Source organism: Ambystoma mexicanum, chromosome 9 (assembly GCF_040938575.1).
Source record: "Ambystoma mexicanum isolate Mex_15411 chromosome 9, UKY_AmexF1_1, whole genome shotgun sequence".
NCBI lineage: Eukaryota > Metazoa > Chordata > Amphibia > Caudata > Ambystomatidae > Ambystoma > Ambystoma mexicanum.
Window position 1 is genome coordinate 581,262,537 of NC_090931.1, and position 14,315 is coordinate 581,276,851.

Sequence of the window (14,315 nt, forward strand, 5' to 3'; positions counted from 1 at the left end):
TGTTACAGGGTTTGCCTGTAATGCGCCGCCTACCGGCAGATTTTTCCGGTAACCCGGTAATGAGGCCCAATGTGTTTTGAGGCGCAACAAGACAAGAGGGTGGCGGGGGGGAAGGGGAGGAGGACAAAACAATGCTATTAGGCCGTATGACATTTGGATTGTGCAAGTGCAATAACGAGAAGTGCAGGGGAAAGGGGGAGTGCATATCAGGGCGGAAGGGCCTGTGAGAAGCGAGTGCAAGGGGAGGCCAGATAGAAGAGCCAGGGGAAATCAGAGAGTGCTGGGGAAGGAAGGTCCACAAACAGAGCGAGGTAAAAGCTGGAAGGGCATGCACAGCCAGACTAGTGCAGGGGGAAAGGCCTGCAAGGGCAGGTGCAGGGGGATGGGGGGGGCGGTCAGGGAAGACCAAGTGCAGGTGTAGATTGGACAAGGGGTGGCTTGGCGCCCCATAAGACTCAGTGGGAACCAGGCAACCAGTCAAGAGCAGACAGGGACATTAGCAGGGAAGAGGAGAGGGAAGGAAGAACAGAAAAGGAAGGTCTTGAGAAGCTCCCAATAATTAAGGAGATCTGGCTGAAGTCTGAAAGGGGCAGGGAGGCAGTTCCAGAGTGAGGCACCTGTGGAGGAGAGTAAAGTACCCCATATAGCCTTGTGGACGATGCAGAGGGTCTTGAACTTGATCCTTGTAGCAACTGGGAGCCAATGGAGAAATTTTAGAGCTGGAGAGATGCGGTCCCTGGGCTTGAGGCCAAGGATAAGTTTTGCAGTCCTGTCCTGGGTTAGTTGACAGGGGCGAAGGGAGGAGTTGGACAGATTGAGGAAGATGTTGTTGAAGTAGTCCAGCCTGGAAAGAAACAGAGGTCTGGAGACATTGAGTTTTTGGGGGAAAGTGAGGAAAGGGAGGATGCCTCTTAAGAGGTGCAGCTGAAAGAGGGCCTTCTTGGCAAGGTCTATGGTGTGAGAGAGAGGAGTCGAAGATGACACCAAGGTTTTTTGCCTCACAATAGGGTGAGGGGAGGGGGCCCATGGAGGGCTGCCAGAGTGTGGGAAGAAAAGAGGGAGCAGGGGTGCCAGTGAGAAGGATCTCTGTCTTACTGGCATTAAGGCATTAATCGTTAGCAGCGCACCATGCCTGAATAGCAGACAGGCAGTCAGGAATGAGAGAGTAACAGGAGGAGGCAGAGGGAAGCTAGAAGGAGAGCTATGTGTCATCCGCATAACACTGGAAGTTAGGAAAGAAGGTGGAGATTAAATGGGTTAGAGCAGCCAGGTAGATGTTGAAAAGCCAGGGAGAGAGGATAGAGCCCTGAGGGGCAACGCAGGTGGAGAGTGAGATGGTGGAGAGAAAAGGGCCAGGTTGAACCTGGGAGGGTCGGTCCGAGAGGTAGGAGGTCAACAAGTCTCATATTAGTCACCGTGTCCGTGAATGAATGCTGGCCAGGACAAGTTACTAATGGAAGAATGTGGACAGTGGCATAACCCTGAGATATTAGGTTGGGTTCAAGCAGGCCTCCAGATAAGCGTCGTACAAGGCCTTTTTATGCATTCAAATCTTGCAAATACAACACCTTTTATCTTTCTATGCGTACCATTTAAGCACCAGTTGGACAGCAAAGGTCACTGCAAAGGGGCAGGTGATTCGACAGAAACCCAAACACATGCTTGAGCCTTACTTGCCTGGGTGAAACAGCAGGCCATGAAGGAGCAGTTTAGACATGTTTCTCTGAACTGTGTCCTCTGAGCCTGTCAGAGCACACAGCGAGATGAGAAATTGTTCTGTTCAATTGCTCCTGTGTTTTCCAGAGGGCCATTTTGCATGCATATTTTGCCTAGAATTTTAAGATTGTTGCAGTAATACTATGGAAAACTTAGTTAAAATTGGGAAGTGTCCTTTGAACAAACCAAGGATGCTTTTTCAGTGATTGCTTAAATGTATTCCACAAAAGTATTTTTCTGAGTTCTTGTGTTGTGTGCATTTTGTCATAAAGCTGCATCTATGTGGTGTGCTCAACACAATGTTTAGGAGAACAGTTTCCCCAAATCGTTATGTGTATTAATTTTTAAGTCAAGCAATGTACCGGTTGCTTGTTGTATACTATTTACACTATTGCTGGGGCAAATAAGGTTTACTCTTACAATTAAATTTTGTTAAAACAGTGTGTAAAATAATCCCCCACCTTAAAACCTTATCTGGGGCATGGATTAGTATCAATGTCTAGTTTAAATGTCCATTAAACCTTAACTTGGAGTCAATGTGATAAATGGCACTATAAATGGTCAGCGGCAGCAGGGCCCTTGCTCAAGGAGGAGCGATTGCCATTACACCAATAACAGGAGTCACAGCCTCTTTCAAATATTCAATACTACAGTCAAGGCATTCAAAACCTGACCGTCTATCCAGTGCAGGCACAACAATACAACAATACATTGGTTGCATTCACAAATGAAATATAAATGCAGCAAAACCTGTCCCTGGAGTGATAATCAAGATAGGCGTTTACATTTTTATGTAGCGCTTCATGCAGGATTCCTCCAACTTCTAAACACTGATTGTTATAAGCTCAGTCGATAGTTTATGGACTTCTGAAGGGTGTAAGGCTAACTCGGGCCAGACAACATTTGACCATGAGACAAGATATAGATTTTAGCATTGAGCACTTGCCTCTCTGCGCCATCGTATTACAACATTGGCCTACTATTAAGCAGTACTAGTTCCAGTAAATGAGGGCTTTCATTAATCATCACCAGACAATTCCGCTATCAAACCTCAAAACACATACAAGTCATGTATGCTTTACTGTGCAAGTGGCTGTGTTTGTTTGTGTCTTAAAAATTAAAACATATACACAAGAGATCAAATAAGCAGACCTTTGTAGAGCAATTCATGAAAGGCATAGTTCGTGACTTATCCTCCTGAAATATTAACATCCTATTTTGCAACATGCTTTAGGTAGTGGACCAGCTGTAGATTGGCTGGGAAATGGTACACAAATCATTTGTTCTAAGGTTGAATTCCTTCTAATTACAGTTGTCTAAATTCCTACTATATGGAGTTTCCCTGATTCCGGAAGCCGAGTTAACCTTTACATTAGAACTAGTCACTATCAATGCTATATTATTTCCTTCTGTGAAGAACGTGAACTGGTGAGGCAATTAACCCTTTCTGTTTTATATGAGGAAGCCTTGAATCACTTACGCCCTGCTGGGCAAGTTTTTTTTTTTTTACATTTAGATAGCGCACAAAGCAACACAAGGGTATTGTGGCGCTGTACAAGCAGGCTTAGTTACATGAGGACCATGGGAAAGGAACATAGGGAGAGTTTGGACTGTTGAGGCCCATTCTGTTCCCGTTCTACGCAAGTGTAGCCCTTCATTTACTTATTCAGTTTCTTCTCTATGTGAGTGGAACCTCTACTGCTGTGACTCACTTCTCTGTGGTAATCTTGTACTGTCAAGAACAATGATGTCCCTGTTACATGTGAGGAAAGAATGCTATACCGAGGTCCATGGCATACCTTTTCTAAAGTAGTAGGGGAGTGTGCACTCCTGAAGCCTATGTTGCACCGGTCCTATAGACCCATTCCTTATCTGTTCTCTGTGTGGGTATCTTCTACTCTTGCTTAACTTGCACTCATTCACTCCACCTGTTCTACGGTTTATAGTCATAATTTCGAAACCAATAATGTCGAAAGTCATTTTTTCGAAAAAGAAATGTCGAAAAAAATGCCGATTTTTTTTTAATGCTTTTTTTCGAAATGGGGGGTTTCTCCCCAACCCCCCTTTTTTTATTTTGTTTTACCCATTTTTTTTATCCCGAACCCCAAAATAAATATATAATTTAAAAAAACGGAATTCGACATTTTTTTTCGACATTTGTTTTATAGAAAAAATTGACATTCGAGATTATTTTTTCGAAAAAATGACCGACCACACTGTTCTACATGTTGGCAGATTGCATTGCTGGTGTCCCTGATTCACCTTTTCTGTTTGTGTGAGGGAAGCCTGATCGGCTCCTACTCAAGATGACCACTTCTGTGTGAGCGAAGCATTAAAATGTTTATGCTGTTGTACCTGTTGTTTGCACGGAGAGGATGTTCAGTGCTGATGCTCATCTTCTCCATTTGAAAGGGTGTTTGTTCTACTGCACTCTGTGATTTATCTGTTAATTTGAGAGAAGCCTGCTTTTCTGTCATGCTGTGGACCGCTGCCACATAATGATTTCCATACCGTTAACTTTTTGGATGAGTCGGCTGGATATTCACATACTTTTTACTCTTTTGTGGAGGTCAAAACTCATTTTTACTCCTTTGAAATCGCATTTACTCTCAAAGTTTAAAAATGGGGAATATATAAACTCCCACCTCAAAATCTTATCTGGAGCACACGGTACAAGTCAGAGCTGCAAACGTCCAGCTCACTGGTGTGACCAATCCAGAGGTCATCAAAAATCGAAGGTAGAAAAGCACTTAGAAGTTAAAGCTACTATTTCCTGGCAAAAAGCAGTGTGAGGCAGGAGAATGGGTGGCACCAAATCTCTTAACGTCACAGAGAAGACTAAGGCCAGTGTGTTGTGGATGGCAAACAGTCAAAGGCAGATTTTGAGAAGCTTCCGCCACATACACTTCCAAGCTTTGGCACTATAACGCAAAGACAAGAAGCTGGTCAAGCGAGGGGAAAAATAAGATTGCAATTATTTGGGTAGTGTGGCAGAGTCCCATGTTTGGGGTAATTAGATGAGACTTGGGAAGCGCTGCAGGCCGGGTACCACCATCCGCTATGTCATGCAGGATCTGAAGGGGGTACCAGTTAGGACTCCCCCCCCAGGATACCTGGTCTATCTCTAAACTGTGGGGTGCAGCTCATCATCCTGACCTGTCCCCATATTCTGTGCCCATAGCCCCTAATGGTGTACTTATAATATCACTTACTTATTCCACAAACATTCATACCCCACCAAACTCCTGCGGGAATGCAATGGCCCCTCAAAGAACATTGGCCTGGGACAGACTAAACAAATGCTACCAGTACCCCCTGAATCAAGAGATCAAAGTAGGGGCTGAGGGACTGAAGGAGGAGGGGGCCAGTTGTCAACAATGGTTTAATTTATGGAAGATTGCCGGGAACTTCCATGTGCTGGTCCACAAGCTCGCAGGGAGGACACGTGCGATAAGAGAAGAGATTTGTGTAATTCAGCCGGTGGCTGTAGGGAGTATGACCAACAGCAGCCAATGCAGCAGCAATATGACCTCTAAGATGGTGGATAACTCTCTTGAGGGTTCATGCCATGGGGCCAAGACGGGGAGCATGAGCCAACCAAAAACAGCTGGGAAGTAAGAATACATTTCAAAGAGCCAATCCTTGGGCTCTGTATTTGAAAGCCCACAGAGAAGTGTGGGCCAGCATTGGCAGCACCCAGATGTGGGTGCGTGCTTCTATTTAAGGAACTTGTATTTTGCTGAGTTTAGGCTTCAGAAGGATGAAAGTGGTATTGTTACTAAGCAAAGAGAAGGCGCGAGCGAGAAGTGGAACAGAGAAAGTGAGAAGTGGAACAGAGAAAGTGACAGGGCATTGAATTGAATTGATATTTCATTTATATTGTGCTCGTACACAAGTGTTTCAGAGCGCAACAAGGCAAGGGAGGGAAACAGGGGAGAACAAAAACAACGATCTTACTAGGCCCAGTGACATTGAGAGAACGCAAGTGCATCGGAAAGGGAAAAGGGGAAAAGTGCATGGAAGAGGGGGAGAAGTGGAACAGAGGAGAAACAGATAAATAAAAATAAATAAAATAAATAATAAAGGTAATAAACAGTGGTAGTGCAGCCAGCAAGTGGCAAGTGCTGGGTTTGGCAGACAGGGTATGACTGATAAGTGCAGAAGAAAAGCGGGTGGGGGACTGTATGCGTACAGATACAGACCCCAGTGCAAGGGGTGGCCAGGAGGGTGGAAGGGTGAGCAGGTACCTGGGTCCGGAGGACAGAGGGTGGCCAGGTCCACAGTGCCAAGGTAGAAGCAGATCAGCAGGGGAGAAGGGGGAAAAGGCAGAAGCAAAGAAAAGGGTATTGAGGTGCTTGCGGGATCGGAGATGGTTCTCCTCAAGTTTCCGAGTGGCAGGGAGGCTGTTCCATAGAGAGGCCCCAGCCGAAGACAGAGATCTACCCAAGCTTGTTTCTTTGAAAAACGACTGACCCAGAGAGAGTTAGAGGTAGAGGAGCGAAGCGCTCGAGAGGGGAGGTATTTACGGAGGGATAGTTGAAGGTATGAAGGTATTTTGGACCCAGGCCCCAGAAAGCCTTGTGGACAATGCAGAGGGTTTTAAATGTAATACGTGCATCCACTGGAAGCCAATGAAGGGATTTCAGAGCTGGAGAGATACAATCCCAGGGCTTAAGGCCAAGGACAAGTCTTGCATTAGTTGTAAAGGGCTGAGAGTGCTTTTACAGTAGTCCAAACTAGAGAGAACCAGAGCTTGGGAGACAGTGAGCATCTGGGGGAAGGAGAGTAAAGGCAGAGCACCTCTGAGGAGGTGCAGTAAGAAGTTTGATTTTTTTAAAGGCATCAGAGATGTGGGCGGAGAAGGAAAGTGTGGAGTCTAAGATGACCCTGAGGTTCTTAGCCTCACATGTAGGGGTAGGAGGAGGGCCAAGGGAGTCCGGCCAGAGTGAGGGGAAATGATGGTGAAGGTTAACCAATGAGGAGGATCTCAGTCTTATTGGCATTTAGACAAAGATCGTTGGCAGCACACCAATCTCGAATGGCATTTAGGCAATCAGAGATGAGAGAAGGAAAGGAGATGGCAGAGGGCAGCCTGAAAATGAGCTGAGCATCGTCAGCATAACACTGGGAACATAACAGTGCAGAAGCAAGTAGAGTAGGGGGAGAAGGTGTAAGGAAGGAAATGATGTTATAGGATATGGCATTTATAACGCGCCTGTACACAAGTGTTTCTAGGCGCAACAAAACAAGGAGGGGGGAAACAGGGAGGACAAAACAACAAACTTACTAGGCCCTGTGTCAGTCAAATCGCGCAAGAGCAAGGAACAGGAAAGGGAGAAGTGCCGAGTGGGGGGAGGTTCAGGTAACTCAAAGGTTCAGCCAGCGTGTGGCTCAGTGCAGGTAAATAAGAAATGCAGCCATCGGGTGGCTCATAAGTGCAGAGAGAAGGGACTGTAGGGTTTCAGACACAGACCGCAAGTGCTAGGGGAGCCGGGAGACAGTGCAAGGTGCAACTGGACATGTAGGAGCCTTGGCCCAAGTTCAGAGGGCAGTGCATGGAGCACTCGGGAATCAGCAGGGGAGAGGAAGAGAGAAAGGAAAAGGGAAGAGGAAGGTCTTGAGTTGCTTCCGGAACTGGAGAAGGTTCTGCTCAAGTTTGAGAGATGTAGGGAGGCCGTTCCAGTGGGAGGCCTCAGCCGAGGATGGAGATCTGCCCCCAACTCTCTACTTGGAAAAGCGACTGACCCTCAGAGAGTTTGATATGGATGAGCAGAGAGCTGGAGAAGGGAGATATTTCGGAAGAGAGAGTTGGAGGTATTTTGTATTTGTATTCTAGGTAGTGCTGTCCCAGGCCCCAGAATGCCTTGTGGACGATTCAGAGGGTCTTGAACTTGATCCTTGCCGCCACTGGGAGCCAGTGAAGAGATTTCAAAGCTGGAGAGATATGATCCCTGGTTTTGAGACCAAGGACAAGTCTTGCAGTCTTGTTCTGGATAAGTTGAAGAGGTCGGAGAGTAGAGGCAGGAATATTTAGAAAGAGGCTGTTGCAGTTGTCCAGCCTAGCGAGGACCAGACCTCTGGAGACAGTGAGCTTCTGGGGAAAGTGAGGAAAGGAAGAATGCCTCTGAAGAGAAGCAGTTGATGGTTTGACTTCTTAGAGAGGCCAGAGATGCGAGGAGAGAGTGGAGTTGAAGATGACCCCAAGATTCTTAGCCTCACAGGTAGGAGCAGGACGAGGGCCCAGAGTGAGCGACCAGAGAGAGAGGGAAGGAGAGCGGAAAGACCTAGAGAGGGGGCCAGTAAGCGGCATAGGTGGCAAGTGAAAGATTAGAGAAGTGGAGAGGAGGGTGGAGAAAGGAAAGTAGAGACCAGAGAGGAGAAAGGAGCGGGAAGAAACAGAGGAAATATAAAGAGTGTCTCAGAAGGAGCAAGCGGGGATAAAAGAAGCAAAGCGGGAGGCAGAAAGGAAACAAGGTAGGTACAAGTAGCCACAGAGGAAAACTAGCAGAAACCCTTGAAGAGGAAGAGGTGGGGTGAGAAGCATACAAGGAAAGAGATGAGGGGACAAGCAGAAGTAGAGAAGGAAAATAGGAAGCCCTGAAGCTAAGAAGGAAGGTGATGAGGGCCTGATCATTGCAGGGCATCAAAGAGGAAAGAGGATGCACCAGTCTGGAACAGAGAAAAGAGGAAGGACATTGGAGCAGGAGAAAAAGCGAGCAGGTGTATCTCATATAAATGGTGCCTGGTAGGTCAGTGCTGTAGAGACTGTGGCAGAGTTGAACTGCAGTACCTTGGAGGCCAAACCCATATCTCCCCAATCCAGTAAGATCTGGTAACGCCTTGCCCAGGAGTGGCAACTTATGATATGCTCATTGGCCCCACAATTCGGCATGTGCAATGACCCCTAGGACAGGCACATCCTGACAAAGACGCTGACAGAGAAAGCCTCAACCAAGCCAAAAAAGAAGCAGAGGGGACACTAGAAACCCTGCACAGTGGGAGACTTAATTTGGGAGACAGAGCCCAATGGAGTATGGGTGTATCGATAGACTATGGCCCTCAAGCAAGACAGAAATGCCTTTCTTTAAATAACCTTTCTTCACTTATCCAGTCCATGCCATCCCATTGGCCTATTTGTTTTGTAAATTAAACATTCTTCATACCAAACTGTATGATGTCTGTCGATCTTTCGGCTGCGACAGCAGCTGCGAAGAAGATCTAGATTGGCGTTGCTACCAAATAAAAGGCTCCTTTACAATAACAGGAACGTTTTGATTACTCTGAGATTCTGTTTAGTGATAAAGGCACCAGGAAAGAGTGGAGAAGTATATCAGCAAAAGAAATGAGGGAACAACAGATGAAACTCAGAAAGAGTAATCACTGATTCCCTCTGCTCCCTTTGAGGAACAGAGAGCCAAGTCAGTGAAGTTAGAGAAGTTGATATTGCCACGCAGTTACGGCAAAGAAGGCAAAGGAATGTGCAGTGGGGCAATATTTCCCTAAAACTTGAGGCTGGAGAAGGACATATGTGGTTCAACAGGCAGGATATAATATTGAACATATGCTTTTTGTAGGTTGTTACCACTTTTTATTCATGGTTTAGTATATGCCATTCTTTAGGATTTCTTTTAAAAGGATTTTAGATATTTAATTGGAAGAATCGTTCTTATTCTTTGGTTTTATTTATCCTATTTATGTTTTTGGAAAAGTGTCTATAGAAGGCTAGCTGTGGTGAGATAACACTTCCCTGGCCAGGATCACATGATGAGATCTGCGGAACCATGGATGAGAAGCAGCAAGGTGGCATATGTTCAACACAAAGTCAGTGAGCAATAGTGAGGACGAAAGAATCCACTGCAGTTCCTGGTGCTGGAAAACAGATCAAAGGAGGAGGCTTGGAACCAAGAGAAGCCTGCTAACGCCTGGGCCTTATGAGAGGAAGACAGAGCTGGGCAAACAACCAGAGAGCTAGAAAAGTTTGCAAATTACCCAACAATGTGACGGGGAGAGAGGCAGTGAGATGACCCAAGAGTGAGGGGAGCATATAAACTGCCAAGTATTGTAAGGGGAGACAGCAGTAGTAAGAGCCCCTGAAAGTGGTACAAAGTGTTCCAGAGCCAACATGGAGGCAAAACTGAGGAGAATGTCCCAGACTGAGAGGTGCATGAGAGGGGCTCAGGGGGAGGAAGACACAGTTGGCACAGGGGCCCTTCAATGAGAGAGAGGGGTCCCTGGTACAAAGGTTAGCAAGACCATGGATTTGCAGAGCAAGCTTACGAAGAGGAGCCGCATAAATGGAATAGAACGCAGTTGATGACAAACAGAAAAAAGGCCTGCTGGTAGAAGGTATAATGAGCAATTCTTAGAGAAAAAAAATGATTGAAATGCTACATTCTAGGAGACAAGAGTACAATCCCAAACTGGAACACAAGAATGAAATTAGATAAAATGTTGCACTGTGGGAGGAAGAGTCCAGTTTGAAAACGTAGCAAAAGAGAAGACACAATACAATCTCAAGATGTACCTGAAGAGAAAGAAAGAAAATTAAATGCTGCATATAGGGAGATGAGAGTACAATCTGAAGGGAGGAAAAAAAGAGAGAGTAACAAACTAAAACAGAAGAATGTATTGTGAGATAAGGGGCAAAATCCCAAAGTTGGGAAGAAACTTGAGACAGTAATGCTATCCCGATGGCTTTTTTAGTTTTAAATAAATCTTTAAATAATGTTGTACTGCTTGAGGTTTTATTGACAACCCGCAATATAGTTTAGTATTGGCTATCCGGTTGTTCTTAAGATCCACCTATAAGCGCAAACTGTAGCATTGGAGTGGAGCTAGTGGGGAGATGACATGAGAGGAGGGATACACAGTTTCTGGGCGTTAGGATATTTACCTACCCACTGACTGCCCATGGCCAATGTAATCCCTCTGGCCATTCTCTTGTAACATATGCAACTTTGTTCTATCAAGAATGAGACACACCAATTTTACTTTTTAGAACTCAGTCCAGAGGGAGTAATTTAACTTGTGTACTTTCTAAAAGGACCTACTTAGGGACAAGTGACAACCTAGTGAAACTATTTTAGAAGTGCCCAGAAGCAATTCAGGGAAAGCACAACCCAATAGGCAAGTAATTTACCATGTACTCTTCTAACCACACACAGAGTGACTGCAGTCAGGCAAGTAAAAGTACGGATTTGAATTAACTCAGAAACCTTACAGTTTAAGAAGAGCAGTGTTAGGCAGAATCCTGTGAAGTTCCCTTGGGGAACACTGCAAAAAGATTAAGACTACAGGAGTAAGCGGTAAACCCAATTGGTAGCAGTCTGCACCACCCAGATTTACCTGGTAGCTGTGGCTGAGCAGTCAGACTTCTCTCAAGAAGAGTAGGGCAGTATATAGAGTATACACAATAGGGCTAAAAACACAGTAGAGCAAACATCACTGACCAGAGCTTTGTATAAAAAGTATATAATTATTTATTTAAAACACACTTTAGGCAATATACTAGCACTCCAAATCAAAAGCAAGTTAAAACACAGTCAGGTAAAGTATACACACCTCCCTTGCTAACTATCAGACAAGTCAGAGTTAAAACACCACGATTTGTTAAAACAGATGTGAGCGCGTAACCTAATGGCACTCCAATAGTTCAGTTAAAGGGAGAGAAAAAGGCAGAGCATAGAAATAAAACAGGTCCCAACACTTTTAGGAGTTCTCAGCAAGGGAATAAGGCAGTATGTACTGTAGAACCAAAGTTCATAGGCCAGGTCCACTTTAAATGGAGCAAAGCGAAATGTGCCCAGGATCACACGGTTTAAAATGCACGAAAAGTCTTTGCAGAATGTTCAAAAGAGGTTGGGGCGATTCAAGAAGGTAAAGTTAGAAGGTCTGGGGCCAACCCAGTTGGAAAGCCAAGGATTTAAGGGTCACCTTGGGCAACCCAAAGAAAGGGAGGCCAGGCAGGACACAGTACCTTAAAGAGAGAGGAAGCTCCAGCGGGAGCAGTTGTTCCTAGCAGTGGTTGCAGTTCATTGTTTTGACCAGGGGAAGAAAGGATCTCGTCAAGGAGGAAACATGTAGTCGGTGACCAGGGGAGACTAAAGACCAAAATTCTCAGTGCTCCTTTTAGAGGCCCACCACCCCTTATACCACCTTATAACATCAGGGGCTCTCCTGCATTCCTGTCGCCATTCCTTCTGTGTTTTCCTTTAGTTTTGGACCTCTCTCCTGCAGAGCCCTTCTCTTTTTCTCCCTGGCCGTTGACCATTCCCATGGTCTCGGTCTAGGCCGATTGCTCACACTCTGCGAGCCGGATCCTGAGGCGACCTCGTCTAGCTCTATGCTCAAGATATCCGCTCCTTCCTGCACTGAGGTAATGCGCTTTTGACTCCCCTCCCATTCAAAAGCCACTCCAAACGGGAAAGTCCACTTGTACCGGATGTCTTTCTTCTTATTCTCCATCATTTCTTCTCAGTAATCCGGCACCTAGGGGACACAAGAAAAAACAAGGTGAGCCAAGGGAATCAACAAACACAACCTCTTACCACCATAGACTTATCTGATTTACCACCGGCGGTATTATTCCATAACTCTCCACATTTTCATATGCCGCATCTGTAAAGAGGGAGAACAACAACACGTTAACGCATGCAATAGTTACCGGACAACGTTGGGTGACACAGACTCTTACCTGAACGCCAGCAGCAGCTACGAGACCTTCTTCTCACGGACTCAGTTGCAACTTAAGGAAGGAAGGGGACAAGAGTGAACATCGGGCACATTGAACTCTTTGAACTTGATACTTACCAATCCCGCCAGGGACTTCAGAGTCAATACTTACAGGAACTCTCCCAACGCCTTCAAACCAGTGAAGTAACTGGTATCTACGCGCCCCTGCAAGACACGCAGGATGGAGAGCTCATCTTTTACAAACATAAGGTGAGGTTACTAAGGGGATATCGGAGGTGATTAGTGGGGGAGAGCGAGAACAGTTGGGAGGCCATCACTAAAACCCACAGGTGGTTAATCCCTGTCTCCACTTGCAGGAAAATACTTCTTCGGGTCCAGCAAACAAGACTAGGCGGGCCAGTCCAGACAGTCATCTCTGCACTACGCATCACGTTGAAGGAGACTGCAGCTGTCCGGGTCCGATCGACACCCCTGTGGGGCCAGGTGAGCGTAACACATCTCTTGTCTGATGCCTCTGAGGGCCTCATTAAGATCGGCTCGCATAAGTTGGAATTGGTCTTGGAATGTTTTTGTCAAGTTAGTCTGCAACGCCTGGAATTCACCCAAAAGATCCTGTCGGGACATCGGGGTCAAACCTTCCGTAATACCAGGAAGGGAGCCCTCCCCGACCTCCTCCTGGCTGTTGCCAGCTCCATCCCCGGTGTTCTGCACAGACCACATTGTGTGGAGGGTGCCCGAAGTATCTCCTGAAGCTTAGGAAGGCTTCCCTCCTTTGCCTTTTGATTTCGTGGTCATACTCTTCTGCTTTCTGTCTCCTCCCACACTATTCTTCTGCCCGCCGGAGCTTCCTGGGTTCCCTCTCCCTCCTTCAACCTTTCCTTGCACACCGTCACGGGAAATTCTCTCCCCGTATCCGAATGGTCCGACAGCCTTTACTGGGGCGGCACGCGCAGAAGGAGAACTGGTGCCGACGCCCAGGGGGCCCAGGCCGGCTGCCCCGTTCACAGGACCCCCAGGGGCCTAAGCTGCAAAGATACAGCGCCCTTCAGAGCCCAGTTCAATCCCCCAAACTTTGGCTTCTTTAGCTCACAGAGAGCCCTTCTGACTCAGTCCATATGTGCCCGCGGGCCCGGGCCTGCCCACAACCTTCCTCCTCCCACCAGGGGGGCTTGGAGACCTCCTTTCTCTTCCTTTCTTCCTCCCGGGGGGCACCGCAGCTGCTATTTCCTTCCCCCTTGCTACTCACTGCACAGGCGTCACAGTTGTATGTGTTGGCGGTAGCCACCTCCTCCATGAAGCAGCGGCAGGGGGGGTCCTTCCCTTCGGTCTCCTTGATGTGCCCCTTACCTCCTCCTCTCAGGTTCTCCTCCCTTCCCTCTCTCTCCGTGGACCCGGCTCCACCGCGGGAAACCGCCAGGCCGGCTGCCCTGTGGGACGCCCGAGGCTCAGCCGCTCTCCGCCCCTCCTTCACCGACCCGCTCTCTGTGCCGACCTCCGCGCGAAACCCAGAGCTCCGCGCCGCCACTCCTGTGCCCACCTCGCTCCACCGATCGCTCACACCTCCTCAGCTCTGCGCTGATCCTGGAGTCCGCGGCGCTCCTCCTCAGAGGTCAGGAAAGTGCCGCCTCCTAGGACCTGCGGGCTCTGCTTTGCAGTCCGCCTCAGGTCACTGCTCCCTCTCCTTACTTCCCGAACACATCCAAGGTGGGCAGCTCAATTCGCTACCGCCGCTCCAAAGTGCTCTGGGTCCCGCGACCACTTCCAGTGTCGTGCGGCTCCCGCAGCAGCCAGCAGAGTGATTTGGGGGCTCTGGAGGGGTGGTGGGATGCCCAAACCAGTTTCGAGCCGCAGGAGAGCTGTCGGCACGTCTACTCAGTGCCGGCGGCCATTTTGAATCCACTGCACAT

General features: G+C 47.4%; 1 protein-coding gene across 1 annotated transcript in view; it reads right to left on the reverse strand.

Moving 5' to 3' along the window:
• NLE1 (notchless homolog 1) overlaps window positions 1–14,315 on the reverse strand; it is a 300,266-nt gene that overhangs the window by 224,002 nt on the left and 61,949 nt on the right. The window lies entirely within an intron of this gene.